At 38.0% G+C, this 16251-nt stretch overlaps 1 long non-coding RNA gene across 1 annotated transcript; it reads left to right on the forward strand.

The window, feature by feature from the left end:
• The first annotated feature begins 525 nt into the window (after positions 1 to 525).
• Positions 526 to 14832, forward strand: LOC124172411. The gene is made up of 3 exons (XR_006868151.1): positions 526 to 563; positions 681 to 818; positions 14812 to 14832. It is a non-coding gene; the product is annotated as an uncharacterized LOC124172411 (long non-coding RNA).
• Positions 14833 to 16251: the final 1419 nt, after the last annotated feature.

Genomic DNA, 16251 nt, shown 5'->3' on the forward strand with positions numbered 1-16251 from the left:
CTCAATAATTTATCACTCATCGTTGCAAATACCTCATCTATCGATTGTAGGCCTACTGCGTACGTTATCCTCTAGCGCTAAAAGAAGCAACTGAAGTTCGGTATTTGAGCTAAATCTTGCTTATTTGGTCTATAATAATGTAGTGCGTCAATAAACATGGAATTCGTTGAAATATTTGCTGATTACTGTGCTGCGATGTGATTTCCTTTTGAGGTCATATTTAAATGTGAGCTGAACACGCCCTTTTTCTTAATAATTCCAATGTTTTTGCATTGGTGTACGTAATGGAAATGATCGTAATTTATTAGGAATTTAGTAATCACTGAGTGCTGTGTGGATGCTTTGCTTGAGGAGTGAACTGGTTTAGAGACTGAATTAGTTATTGCTGTGAAACCATGAGTGCTACCACTGGGAATTACTCAGAGTATTTAGACAGGAATTCCGAGGGCACCTTGTGCAGACTTTGCATGAAGAAAAATGATTATTATTATAACATATTCACTTCGATTGTAGCAAGCCAGATAACTGTAGAGGATGCCTTATATGATTTAGTCGACTTAAAAGTAAGTGGCGGGTTACAGTTATCGATTTCCTTGCCTCTTGTTTTATTCCGTTCTATGAGTACATATTATCCTTGGTACGTCTGAAATCTCTTGCAAATGTTTACATACTTTTCTTAGGTTGCTGTGGGAGATGGCCTGCCTGCAACTTTATGTCCACTGTGCTTAAAAAAGCTCATCAAATTCTACGCTTTCAGGAATATTTGTCATGAATCGGACGCAGAACTGAGAAAATTTTCGTCCAGCAATAACTTCAGGGTGAGTGCTTCTTATTTTTTTTTCATTGGAAGCCTCGTGTAACATCCACATGATGTTAAATCATTCTCGCAAACTGATATTAACTTGTTCGTGATTATGTACCGTGCTGCCCGGTATTAGTAGTTTTAAGTTTATATCAACGGGAATGAAAAATATAGCAAGATGTTTGTATTTGTTGGTAGAACTGGTTATATCAGTAACTTGAAGAAGTAACTTCATTGTGTATTCGATGAATCACTGGCCACGACGGGCAAAGTATAATGCTTTATGACTGTAACAAACTGGTACGTGCAACGTTTGTTAAAAATCGCTTTGATTAGGCATCAAAAGTTAATGGGGTATTAAATTTATTAATGAACAACAGTAGATGGTGCTAAAGGCCCTTGTGCATGATCAACTGAGCAGTGAAAAGAGTCCAATGTCCCACGTAGTGTTTCCGAATTAGTTAATCCTGACGAGGTATTAGTTAACTCGCAGTTGGTTTCTCAATGGTGACGAGTGAAGTCGTTTTTACTTTTTGTATTATGAATGTGAATGACCAACTCAAAAAAGAATATCAATGGATGTGAACATTTTTGTGGAATATGTTTTCGATGTATTTCTTTTGCTTTTTACCTCCTGTTTGGTTTTAAATTCCAACACTTACAGTTTAGATAATTTATAGAATCGTACTTGCCGACTTTAAGAAGTTTATTTACCATTTTTGAGCTGTAATACACGAAGATATATCGAATGAAATATTTCAACAAATCGATTGAAAATGTTTAGAACAGGTTAAGAAAATTTATTGTACATACCTGGCTATTTGGTCTAATGGTTCGTTGCAATGTTACAATATTAAGCCTATGCATTTTTTTAATTTGTAACATATCTGATTGATTTGATAACAATATTATTTGCTAAAATTATCTTTGTCAGCTGTTTATCAAATGTTTTATGTCTTTGCTTATATAAACCGTTAATGAAACGATTCTGCAATAATAATATTTTGTGTGCATGATTTTGGTGCTATCAAACATCATGTACACAAAAGAGTGTTATTTATTTATCAAGAGTGCGATTTTATTTATTGAGAGTTTGAATTTTAGTTATTACACTGTAACAATGGGTACATTTTTATAGGTATCGTAATTTTAAGACATGTTTTTCATTGTGAAATACTATTTTTTATGTATTGAGATGTTTTTCCCATGTAAGAATCGTATTATTGTGGCTGGGGATATTGAACGCTGTATTGCTCTTTAAATCGGTAGGGGTTGTTGCATTACGGTTCTTGCGTAAATGTCTGTTTACTCCATGAATTTACCTGTGCTAGTTATTGTCTAAATAAATGAATCCAGAAATGTACACAAGAATGCATTGGGTAACACACCCAACTTGTGTGAGTGCATGAATAGAAAATAGAACCTGTCTGATTTGGTCCTTGCATTCATTATTCATGCAATCACACATTAACTTACGTATGATATTGTGTGGTGTAAACAGGCCTTAAAAATATGAGGTGATGATTTTGATTCATCATGTATTTTTTCGGTTAACTTTTTTGAACATTCTTATTATTTGTAGACATAAGTTTTTTTGCAAATAGCTTCATGGCATAGGGAATGGGATGTATTTCATTTTACAGATCTATTTTGTTTAATGAATTTAAAGTGCATGGAATAATTGTTGGAGTAGAAATTGGAATGTACTACTTGAATTGGAAGGTCTTCTTTTCTTGTATATTTTTGGGATAGCGTGCATTATAATTTTAATGGCTGTCTTTTCAAAATCACCACCAGGTTATGACACACACAATAAAAACTTTAGAAAGCAGTTTTTCTGAGGCCATAATATCATACTCTGTTGTGTATGAGTGTGTTACTTTGCTTTGTGCAATATTTCTTCAGCAGATTCTCGCTCGTTGACATGTATTTTTGCAATGCACGTTTCGGTGTCTCTTCTTGAAAGATGCAACCCATTAAGCACTGGCTTAGAATTCTAATCCTGGAGATATGTGATGAAATCACCCTGAAATAGCCTATTCTTGTGAAGTCCGCATCATCACCAGTTCATTCCTGTTCCTGGCTTCCACAAAGCGATTCTGATATACCCATCTGTCGATCATTTCAAGCTTGTCAATTTTCGTTCTCCCTGATTGTATGTCTTTCTCCCACATGGAAACTGGGCAACTCTTCAAAGACAGTAAGTTTAAAATCTTTGGCCCTGAAAATAAGTTCCCTTCATTTTGATGCCAGTACCACAGTTTTACCACTCCTGCTTGGATGAATTTTGACGATATCAGTGTCAATATAGGGCTTATTCTCAAGAAGCAGTCGAGTAAAAAAAATGTAAAACGTCTGAAAGCAACAAATCTGAATAACATGGAAAAGATGACAAAAAATGGCGGTGGCAGACTGGAAAAAATTTACTCTCTCCGAATCTCGAACCCTGGTCCTTCAAAATGAAAGTGCGGTACGCTACCACTAGGCCAAACTGGCTTTGAAACAATGAGCCAAAATATTTAATTAGATTCAATATGATTGTATTTTTTAATTTTAAATGCTTTTTTCCCTCAAACCCGGGCGTATATGGACAAAACCCTTCAACAGTATTCGTATCAAATTGTCTACTTTCAAATAGAAAAGGTGTCATCTTCTTTCTTGACATCACTTGCACAAAACCTCCATGAGACTGTAAGAGATACTTAATGGTGATATCAGGTTGCCTCAGGGGATCCCATTTTTTATTTGAAATTAATGATCTATGCTTTCATTAAACAGCCATAGTCGACATTAACATAATATAATTTTTACAAATCTTGTTTCCTCATAATTGTAATCTGCATTGTTATCTCCTATTTTTGTCAACGGCTTTTAATGATTAACTTCTGTTTTATACAGTTATAAGAAGTGATTTAACTTCAATGGAGCAAAGTCTATTCGAATAATATAAAGGAACTCTTACTTGATTCATTTCATTAGAGAAATCTAAGGAAATGTAATGCTGTATTCATATAATGATACGTTATAAATGATTTTTAAATGAATTAAACGCTCTCACGAGTAGGTAGATCTGTGTATGAAACTTAGAACTGGTTTATGGTCTCTATCCAAATCATTATGTTTTTTGGTAGTTTCATTGTTCATGCAAGGAGTTATTGTTGTTTATTATCAATTTTCTTTGCTTTGAAAAGCTTTTTTTATAATGGAATTTACCCTTGATCAATGTTATGTTGTCAGGTTCTTATGTTTTACAATGTCAGTACAATTTTTTTTTCAAAATTTGAGTTTTTTAATATTTCTCTACTGTAACTATCGTTTAAAACACGTAAATATCGTAAAAGGCAAAAAGCATAGCCATATGCTTACCTATTCTCATTTAAGCAAATCCTAGCTTCACAGAACTGCTTATCTTCTGTCAGAAATATCACATGCCGTATGGAGTAAGGCTATGGTAATCGGAAACTAATCTATTTAGAACCTAAATGTCTTCATGTTAGACCGAATATTTTCTTCAATATGACATGTTTACATATATAAAGAGGTCATCAACAAAATAAACACATCCACTTCAGTTTCTGAGACACCACTGTGTAAAATTATTAGTTAGTGATTTTATCCTTATAAACGCAACTTCTCTGACAATTATTATTGCAGATACAAGTTCAGCATTACAAAATTTAGTTTTTTTGTTCATTAAACAGTGATAATTGTTACCCTAAATCTCTATTTAAAGTACAAGCTTGTAACTTGAAAAGAAGGATGTTAGGATACTTGCATGAGCATGATATTCCAGGGGTAACGAGAATTTTCTGTGAATGGGACAATTTGAAGGCCTTCTCCTGGCTCCAAGGATTTTGTGACAAAGCCATAATATGAGATGAGTTTCAACAATTTTTACTCCATCTGGCAAACTCACCAGGTCCCACACTTTGTTACACTTACAAGGGGAATACACGACCTTCGCATCGCCGATCGAGCTCAAATTTTGCGAATCGGTAGTTTATGAATACAAATGTAAGATGCCGAAGCGAGACGACGCACTTCTCGTAAAATTCCGAGAAAAAAGCAATTAAAAATCGTTAAAAATGAAGGTACGCTATATAAGCTGTTTTGAACGCCCACGTTAAACATTAGGGCGACAGCCCAGTGGATACGGTGTCCGACTGTGGAGGTGAAGGTAGCGAGATCGATGCTCGCTCAGGGAACTTTTTTTTGTGTTAATTTTTAAGAATTTTATTGTTTAAATTTTTAAAGTTCGTTTTCTTATCTTCGTTACTACTATGGAATATACTTTTAAAAGAGTTTTTTAAAATATTTAAATCAGGAATGGATCAGCTTGGGATTACGAACTGAGGATGAAGGGTGGATAGAACCCCGGCGTCGGCATTAGCCTTCTCTTAACGAAAGGCGCCAAGGGGACCACGGCTTAACGTCCCATCCGACGGACGGTGTACTGCACAACCAGTGCAATCCACATTACACGCAGGGATTGAATTTAGGAATGCCCCTTAATTCTTTACCGAGATTTGGATGTGGAAGGCCAGTACACTGCCTCACCACTCCAGTTAATCCTTTATTTGCAATTTTCAGGATGGAACTCATCATAAAGACATGTAAAGCAAACTGATTTGCGGCACCACGAACAAGCAGAAAAGGCGTTTTTTCCACAACTGCAACGACTGTCCATAATTTTTGAAGGAAAACACACGTCATTTACATTTACGTAAAATTGTCTCGTGCCAGCGAGCTTCGAAGCAAACATGCATGTTCAATAATTTTCCCGGAAACGTATAATATTATCTGGGTACTTGATTAACCTGTAATAGAAGAATCGAATAATTGGGGAAAGTTTTGCAAATTTTTTCCCTTTTTCGCGGCCGACGGACATGCGCGGAAAGGGGTGATGTATGTGTATTTATGACCGGAATCACTTTTGTATGTGTTTGGTTTGTTTTCTGTTTTTGAGTTTATTTGTTGTGTTTTCTTTGTCTGTGAGCGTGTTCGTTTTTGTTTTGATTTTTTTTTGCTGATTTGATACTATGGTGAGGAGAGATAAATAGTAGATTGTTAGGCAGAGAGCCATCTTGGAGTGAATGTACATAAGATACAGAGTGTCAAGTGATATTTTCCTTTGGTTTAATCGCTTTGATACGCTTGGGGGACACACTTCTTTTGAACATAGAGACTCTATCCTTGGATATTCCTACGGATGAGTTAACGTGTGCGTGGCACTATTGCTGGGAGCTGCTCATTGATAAAATTTATATTAGCTGCGAACCACGCGTTCAACATTCCGATAGATCAGCCTTTTCTGCTTGTTCGTGGTGCTGCAAATCACTTTGCTTTGCATGTCTTTATGATGAGTTCCATCCTGAAAATTGCAAATAAAGGATTAACTGGAGTGGTGAGGCAGTGTGCTGACCTTCCACATCCAAATCTCGGTAAAGAATTAAGGGGCATTCCTAAATTCAATCCCTGCGTGTAATGTGGATTGCACTAGTTGTGCAGTACACCGTCCGTCGGATGGGACGTTAAGCCGTGGTCCCCTTGGCGCCTTTCGTTAAGAGAAGGCTAATGCCGACGCCGGGGTTCTATCCACCCTTCATCCTCAGTTCGTAATCCCAAGCTGATCCATTCCTGATTTAAATATTTTAAAAAACTCTTTTAAAAGTATATTCCATAGTAGTAACGAAGATAAGAAAACGAACTTTAAAAATTTAAACAATAAAATTCTTAAAAATTAACACAAAAAAAAGTTCCCTGAGCGAGCATCGATCTCGCTACCTTCACCTCCACAGTCGGACACCGTATCCACTGGGCTGTCGCCCTAATGTTTAACATGGGCGTTCAAAACAGCTTATATAGCGTACCTTCATTTTTAACGATTTTTAATTGCTTTTTTCTCGGAATTTTACGAGAAGTGCGTCGTCTCGCTTCGGCATCTTACATTTGTACCCATAAACTACCGATTCGCAAAATTTGAGCTCGATCAGCGATGCGAAGGTCGTGTATTCCCCTTGTTAGAGGACTGCATTTCCTGATCCAGTGCCCTTTTCCAGTATGACCTTTCTGGGCCAGCCAAGGCCTCATCGATGGAAATATGATCCTTGCCACTTTCAGAACTACTCGTAGCTAAAATGAAGGTACAAAGTCAGGGTAAAGCTTAGGGGTCCTATTTCTTAAAGGGTATTTTCTCTCTCTCACACTACTGGATTCCCTGACTTCAATGGATTCACCACAATTTTCAATACCAAGGACATCGTTATTGGAGTCTACTTCCCCATCCAAAACACAATCTTGACTTTCTGTCATTGGTCCTTCCATTCTAATCTCATTAAACCCAATTGACTTAACACGTTGCGTACCGGGGTATTTAAATTCCTTTTAACCCTCTGTTCCGGCGGTTTTTTAAACATCACTCACTTAGCAAACCTTCCATTCGAAAAAATGCCATAACTTATTTAAAAATTAAAATTTTTTCATGCAATTTTGAATGAAATACTCACAACTAATTTCAGAATCTTTTTCTGGTGTGATACTCCATGAAACACTTTCCCTTGTGGAGTGGAATGCCGCAAGTTGAGCACACATACCTTGTCTCTTTTCTAATTTTTCTCGTAGCGCACATTTTGCATCTTCTTGTGTGATATTGTTTCGTCCCCTTCCCCACAATAGGAACGAGATGGTGTTTGCTAAGGTCTCTTGATAAGCGCTGTGGGTGATCTCTTGAAGGGGCCCGTCCTGTTGGCTTATCATCGCAGTCATCGTCCGAGAATGATTCACTCGACTCCTGCCTACTCGCTGCCCACTCTTTGGCGGTCTGGAGCAAAAAGCTTTTGAATCGAATGCCATTATTTTTGTTTAGAGTTTTATAAACTCTGAAAGCATTAAAAAGAGCGCAATTTATTAGCCAAAGCACGACTTTCTTCGACCATTTCATTGTTTTTCTCATGATGGAGTAATAGGATAAGTACATATCCGCCCTGTCAACACCTTTCATGCACTCATTGTATTTTAGAATACAAGTGGGTTTTCTGATTGCCTGTCCTGTAACCCAATCTTTTACCTTTGAGTTACCCATGCTGGCGTTATGAACAGTGCTAATCATTCTTACTTCCCTCTTGTCTTTCCAAACCACTAGTAACACCTCACCTTTACGAGAGAACGTGCTCTGTCCCTTTTTCAAAGTTTTTGCCTCGCTCTTCAACGTGGGAGGGAGTCCCCGATTTGGTCTTATGGTTCCACACACTCTTACTTTGTTATCTAAGAGCAGTTCTGCAATTTTCACACTATTATAATAGTTGTCTTGATAGACATGATGCCAAAGATTGAGATGTGGCTTCAAAAGAGACAAGATGGTTTGTTCTAATTTTTTCCCCTCGGCTGAATAAATTTCTAAATTACTAATGTAGCCAGAATCACTTTCACAAACCATTCGAACTAGTAAACCATATTTTACAATTTTTGCAGGATTATAGGTCTTGATTTTCAATCTTCCTCTCCATGGAATCATGGCTTCATCAAGTGACAATTCCTGCTTTGGTTTATACACATTTTGAAATTTTTCAACTAAGTATTCCAGGGTGGGTCTTATTTTATATAGTCTATCCGAAGTATCTGAGAATGCTTCGTTATCACTAAAATGCCACGCTTTCCATATCTGCTCAAATCTGTTTCTCGTCAGTAGCTCTCTAAATATTTTTGTTTCGATGAAAGGATCTGTACTCCAATACTCCTTCAGTGTATCTTTCCTCACTTGACCCATCAGAATCAAAATAGAAAAGAATTTTTTCATTTCAGCCATGGTTATGTTTGACCACTTCCCTGTTTTTGGCGATTCTTTGTATTTATGCTTATTTTGACAGTAATACAAATTGGATTGATGGCACATCATTTCAAAAAAATCATTACCAAGAAATAGTGAGACTACGTCAAGGATGTTATTGGAATTTTCTGGTAATCGCTTCACTCCAGGTTGGCCCAAAAATTGCTCTAAATGCCTCTCAAAATCTATTTTTTCCCATGAAGTAGAACTTCCTGCCAAAGTATTGTCTTCATTTTCACTCGCATCGGAGTCACTTTCACTGATAACTAGAGGAATACGTTTTCTAGTTTTCATATTCACCTCAACATCAGAATCGCTTTCACTTTCGTCGTTATCTTCGTCATACCCTAATGGTACATCTGACAAATCATCAGCACACAAGTCTAACAAAATTTCTTCTTCATCCAAAGTGTTGTCCTTCCGATGTGATGCCATAATATCGAATATTCTTATGAGTGGTTTTTAGAGCACAAATGCGTGCAAACCTTCAAGCGAGAAAAACTTGACACCAAATGTTCTATTCACTTGGACTCAGGGAAACACCAACTGCTCTTGACACATTAGGAGAGGAAACTAACCCAGAGGCAGGAAACAAGTAAGAGAGCATCATCTCCCTCCATGGCATGGACGAAAAGAACTGGGGGCCTCATTGTGAGTCCCCCAGTTCCTTTTGTCGAGAATGTTTATGTTGACGGAGCAGAGCAGTCCACTTGCTGAGAGTGCATCTCGAAGAAGCGGCGATGAAGATGAGGGTCAAACTCGCTAGATAAAACAAGGCCATGTGGATAAACTCTTTGGAAATAATAAGCCAAGTGTGTGGGGTAACTCAAGGAATAAGATAAATAAGAAGCCAACGCTGGTAAGAAGAGGAACGCCGATTCTGGGTGGAGGTGTTGAGAATGGAAATATGTGCAAATTCGGGCGTAATGCCTTTGGTTTAAACATGGTTAAAAAGCTAATGTTTAGAATATAACTTTACCCAATCAAACTTAATGATGTATCAATTCATTATTAATAACGAACAACAACTGAAAATGTTCTAACGAATACGGATTGCACGCTTTAAAATTGTTTTGGTTGACGCGCCTAAATGACGAGAATCTTCGTCATCCGTCCGGAACGTTCGGGAAAAAAATGACGAGAATTCTCGCCATCCGTACGCAACGTGTTAACATTATTTAAAGGCAAACTAGATTCATTCATAGGATAAAATGATAAAAAATGGTACACTGCATCATTCTTACCCTTATTGGGTACACTTTCATCCCTTACATTAGGCCTCGCATAATTTTCTAACAAATCATGTCTAGCCTTTATGACTTTTGAGGTATTATTTGGATCAACTTGTATATAACCTTTTCTTGTTTCACAATACCCAACAAAATTAACCTTTTCCCCTAAGCATCCCACTTATTTCTTTTCTGATTAGGAACATGATCATATGCTGGACACCAAAACACCCTTAAATGTTTGAATGATGAAATTTTTCCTCTCCACAACTCTTGTGGAGCCTTACCTTGAATAGCTCTATGTGGTACACGGTTTTTAATGTAGACTGCAGTGTTACAGGTCTCCACCCAATAACCCTTTGGTAAGCCTGAATCAAACAACCTGCATCTAGTCTTTACACATATTGTGCGATTAGCACATTGTGCCACACGATTCTGTTCAGAAGTATATGGGGTGCTAGTATGATGCTCTATTCCATGTACCCTTAAAAAGGAATAAAGAATAAAGAAACATTTATTGTTCTTGGACCTTTATGGTCCACTAAGAACATACAAGGGCTTACATTCATATTTGAGCTCAGTGCACAGAAGAATAAGATACATGCAAAAAAAAGTAGAAAATAAATTGTAACAGAATATAGTGGCATATTGGTACAATTACATTTTTTCTTGTAATAGCATTTTAGTGAACATTAGATTTTTAAAAGACATCAGTGATTTTGCGGTTTTGATTGGTTCAGGAATACCATTCCATAGCCTTGACCCAACAACTGAAAATGAATTATCAAATGCAGTGGTTCGATGTTGAGGAACAATTAAAAAATCAGCTGATAATCTAGTTACAACATTACGATATTTCTCTTTACTCTGAAAAAATTGCATAATGTATTCTGGCTGTTTGCAATTAAAAAGTTTGTATAAAAAAGAGGCAAGCATGTATTGCCTCCTTGTTTTTGCTTTAAGCCATTCTAATTTAGAGAAATAAGGGGATATATGTTCATCTTTTTTAAGATCATAAATGAACCTAACACACATATTTAATTGCCGTTGAATCAGGGTGTTAATCTTTTCGGTTAGGTCATTATATACAAGGCAGCAGTAATCAATATGGGGGAATATTAACGAGGATACAAGTTGCTTGCGTGTATGAGAGGGCATAAGGTTTTTATGAATTTTTAGCTGAAACAAGATCATGTTGATCTTATTGCTGATGGCTTTAACATGGTTTTGCCAAGACAAATTAGGCATCAATAAGACTCCAAGATTTTTAACGGAGTTGGCATATGATATTTCGGCATCACCAACAAAAATCTTGGGCAGAACATCAAAGTCGACATGTTTGAGTAGTTTTGAGGTACCAAATAACATAGATTTTGTTTTCCTAGGGTTAAGCACAAAGTTATTGTCTGCAGCCCATGAAGTGATGGCCCGAACGTCCTGATTTACTTTGGAAATTGCATCATTCAGCTCATACAAATGACAGTGAAAATAAATCTGTAGGTCGTCGGCATATAAGAGATATTTACAGTTTAGAATACACCTGGGTAGATCAAGGACATACAGGGAATATAGGAGAGGACCAAGAACTGACCCTTGGGGGACCCCGCAATGGACAGTAGTCCATTGCGATGTATTCCCATTCGCGTCCTTGACTGCCTGTTGACGATCTTTTAGATAGGAGTAAAACCAGTTAAGTGAGGAACAGGAAAAATTAAGGTTTTTCAACTTGTGGAGAAGTTTGGCGTGATTAACAAGACCAAAAGCATTGGTGAAATCAAATAGTACCAGAATTGTAACCATCCGTTTATCAATTCCTTGACGTATATCATCCGTTAATTTGAGTAGCGCTGTTTGCGTAGAGAAGTTTTTCCGAAATCCAGATTGATATGGATCATGCAAGTTGCATTGGTCCAGATAATTCGTTACCTGCTGAAAAACAATTTTTTCTAAGCATTTAGAAAGAGAGCACAGAATAGAGATTGGCCGATAATCCCTGGGAGAAGTTGGTTTTTTAACTTTTTGTATTGGTGTGATTAGTGAATATTTCCATACATTCGGAAATTCAGATGACGATAAGGAAAAATTATAGATATAAAGTATTACAGGTAGAAGTACAGTTGACGCGGCCTTTATAAATTTAACTGAGATTCCATCGACCCCAGTTGAGTTCGATTTAGAGAGAGATAACGTTTTACGTAGGTTGTGTGGGGTTACGTGTTGGAAGAAGAAATTTCTCTCGTTATAGGGTACAAGTGGATCAAGGTTAGAGAGACTGAATATGTCAGCAATGTTATTTGCCTCGAAGGTAAAGGCGGGAGTGAAGTGCTTGTTTAGATCATCGATAGATAATTCATGTAAGGGCTGCTTGTTTCGTCGCTGCACGAGTCCAAGACTTCTAAGTTCCCTCCAGACCTTGTTTGGTTCTGTCAAATTGGAGAAGGTGGTTGCATAATATTTTTTCTTGGCTTCCGTGACGAGATGCTTTACCTGATTACGCAAGACGATAAACTCAGTGTAAGCAGTCTGGTTTTTTGTTCGTGTGAAAATTCTACGTGAAATATCACGTTCCTTCATTTTTTGCTTAATGTCACTAGTCAGCCAGGGGGCTGAAGGCCGTCTAGGTGCGCATGTTCGCAGGGGGGCATGACAATTTATGCACTCTAAGAATTTCTGATTAAAGAGTTCTAATTTTGAATCAATGGACGAGGAGCTAAATATGTTGTTCCAGTCAAAGGTGAGCAGATCGTCCTGAAACTTTGCTGTATCGAAATTTTTAAGATCACGATAGAGAATTTTAGGTATAGGAAGACGAGGGGAATTGAATGAATAAGAGAGTAAAATTTTGTCATGTGCGGAGAGGAAAGGCACAGGGAATTGTGAGAATGAAGAGAGTTTTTCAGGGGAATCAACTATACAGAGATCAAGGAGAGTATCACTATGTTCTGTATGATGCGTGGGCTGCGTTGAGGCCAGATGAAGATTATAATTAAAAATGAAATTCCTGATGAAGGAAGAATGACAGCTGTCCCGTAGCAAATCGGCGTTAAAGTCACCTACAATTACAATGTTTTTATAGTTTGGGCTAAAAGTTGTATATGCTTCTTCAATATCAGTCAAGGACCCAACATTTGGAGGTCTGTAAACAACAAATAGAAGAAGTTTAGAAAGGTTTATACCATGCACTTCAATAACTATGAACTCGGGTCGGCATTCATAGGTCGCGGAAGAGGTCGCCAGCACCGACGAACTCAGTCGATGATGAATGAAGGCACCAACCCCGCCACCGCCTTTCCCGATCCGATCATGTCTCAGCAAGTAATGTTCACTAAGATCAACCATGCTATCAGGAATATTTGGTTTTAACCATGTTTCGGTTAAACAGATTATATCACTTACACAGGAAGAAAAATTAACCCGAAATTAGTCGATATGACACAGTAAAGATTGACAATTGACGAGGGAAATGTTGATTTCATTAGCAATTGGTAGGCCTGCGGGAAGAGAACAGGCCCCCGTATGTTATTTTAAGCAGTCAAGGTCAGTTTCAACTAGGATAGAAAGGCATTCACCACCATCATGGACCCGAGCAAACACACGGCCATTACGAATCCACACGTATTTGATTTTACCTTCTTTCTTAAGTCCCCTAGCCATTGCATATAGCTTTCGGTTTAAGGATGTCAAGGATTCATTAATGTAGACAGGAGGGTTGGTAGGGTTCTGGTTGGCGACGATGTCATTGAGTTTCAGGTTCCGTTTTGTGCGTCTACCATTTAAAAATGCAGCAGCAGTGCTAGATCGTAGAAAACGGACAATAATAGGGACAGGTCTAGGTGAAGGGTGAGAGGTTGCAGAACGGTTGGAACCACCCCTGTAGGCGTAATCGATTTCACTTGTATCCACTTTAATTCCCACAGCGATTCCAACTTGACAAATCAGGGCCCCAGCTACCTCCCCTTCGGAGTAAGGAATGCCGTGGATCTCAATTACGTTCCGGAGTTGCTCTTGCTCAACGCGATTAAGGCGAGCTTCCGTATCACTTAGTTGTTTCTTTAGGTTGATGTTTTCACTTAATAGGTGATTCAGGGAATCAGTTATTTTCACAAGGGAGGCATTGAGGAGCTCGAGAGACTTTGCTTGACCCCCGAACGACTCCTCCCAGCGAGATATTGATTTGCGAATTTCACTTTGATCCGACCGGATATCAGCAAGATTAGCAGAAAAATCTCTCAAGATATCACTCACACGATCAGGAGACAAACTGGAACTTGCGGACTCGTTCTCAGGAGCTTTTCTGATTTGCTCTCCATCACTGCTACAGCCGATCTTAGCCCGACAAACGTCGCAATACCATGGTCTACGTTTGTCACTAAGCTCCTTAAATTCCACTTCAGGTATTGAAAGGCACAGTGGATGGTAATGGGCCTTACACTCACAGCAAGAGAGCGACTTCTGCTCGCGCTTGATCGATTTAACACATGCACTGCAGTTAGGCATTGCGTAGCACAGGAGAGAACCGGAGAGAACGACCCGACCCACACGAAGGCTGAGCTCGAACTGGAATCAAACTTTTGATTAGGTAATTCAAGACCATTGTCAGATCTTACAACCTTAATCCTTATATCTGTCCTGTTCTCAGCCCAAGCTTTAAATTCATTGAATCAATCAAATGCTTCACTTTTGGATTTCATAAAAATAGCAAAATGGCTTCATGGAATAATCATCAACAACCACAAAGATGTTTTTTGCCCCGCCAACTAAGACATCACCTATTCGACCACAGAGATCCATATTTACCAGACCCAAAACTTGATTAACAGGCATGCTGACACCACTCCATTTTTATATGAAAACATAAACAGTATGTTTAACATCCATCTTGGTATTACTTTAGAGCATCCCATGCATGTATTTTTACGGAGATGAGTCTTTTTTCACTGTTACTTTTTCTGCAGAGTTTAGAAGGAGGAGGGGCAGCTGATGACAATTCGGGGCCTTCTGTGGAGACTAAGGGTTGCATTCAAGATGTGATTGAAAAGAATTCACAGCTCACATGCTCAGCCCAAACCACTGAAATATACATTCCTGTGCCAGACTTGGTACTGCCCAGGGAAAATGAGTTGGTAAGTTATGTTCTAGTACACAGTGAAACCTGATTTGAACCACCTTCAGTTATACAAATTTCTCCGTAGCAATAAAGAAGACGGTGTGTCTGTCATAAATATAAGTATATTTATGGGAAGTCACTCAAAGTAATGCCACCGTCAGTTGAGGGATTTTCTAAGGTAACATATGAGGCAGAAAACTAAGCCACACTAATATTTTTCAGTCAATATCACCTGTACAACACTGGAAATCTCCTGATAGAAATTACTTGTATCTGATGGAGTAGGCTTGTAGATAAAGATGTGAAATGTCTGTTTAAGTCATTTGTCTTGGCTATAATTGGGCAGTGTCTCATTATTGCCCTCTCTTTGTTTTAAGCCATCTTTCTCCTTAATTTCAATGAAGGATCCAGCTTTAACTGTTGTGACACCTCATTACAAGCATGGGTAAAGAAAATATTAAGACAATTCAATGTACAGTGGAACCTCAATCTGTCGTTTCAGCTATTTTGCCTCTGCTGTAAGTGGCCAAAACTCTCATTCAAATCACACGCCCTTTGTGACATAACTCTCCCTCCCTAATTGAACGTTGATATTCTGGAGTTTGATCCGGGAGTCGCAAAAATATCATGAGTACATTGGCCAGCTGGAATGATTTCAAGAAAATGAGTATTTTTTATGATCGAATGGGCTTAGTATTGTTTTTTCTTTAATTGACTGAAGCCTATTACTATCTTCCAGTTTCAAGTGAAAGACGAGGATGAAGGTAACCTCAGTGAAGGGATTTATCCTATGCTGTACACATCAGATCCAGCAGGAATTTCAACTGGTGTGTCAGACCCATTGGCCACTGATGAATTGGTGAGTTGACTTTTGCCTTTTATAGTTCTAATTTTCTACGGCACAATATCATTCCTTAGTGGATTATTCCCAACACCTCTTAGAACAAACGTAAAGCATTCTCCTACTCCTGATCAATAATGACCAGCTACAGCATACATTTCGTGAATGAATAATTTTAAATGAATTATGTATTGTAATGAACCTTTTTTTTGCCTTTTTATGCAAAACTGACAGCACAAATTTATTTACTGAGCAAGTGAGAGCACTGTCATTACATCACTGAGCAGTTATTAATGTTTTGATAGTGTAACACAGTATTTAAATCTGGATATGACAGAGTGGAAGGGTGATTAGGAATTGAGAGTTGAGAGGAGTACTGTTGAGTTTGGAACAGTTTAATAGCATGACCATGACATCATGATGCAGCTGCTAGCCCGGTCGAACAAC

Source organism: Ischnura elegans (assembly GCF_921293095.1).
Source record: "Ischnura elegans chromosome 13 unlocalized genomic scaffold, ioIscEleg1.1 SUPER_13_unloc_1, whole genome shotgun sequence".
In the NCBI taxonomy this organism is placed as follows: domain Eukaryota; kingdom Metazoa; phylum Arthropoda; class Insecta; order Odonata; family Coenagrionidae; genus Ischnura; species Ischnura elegans.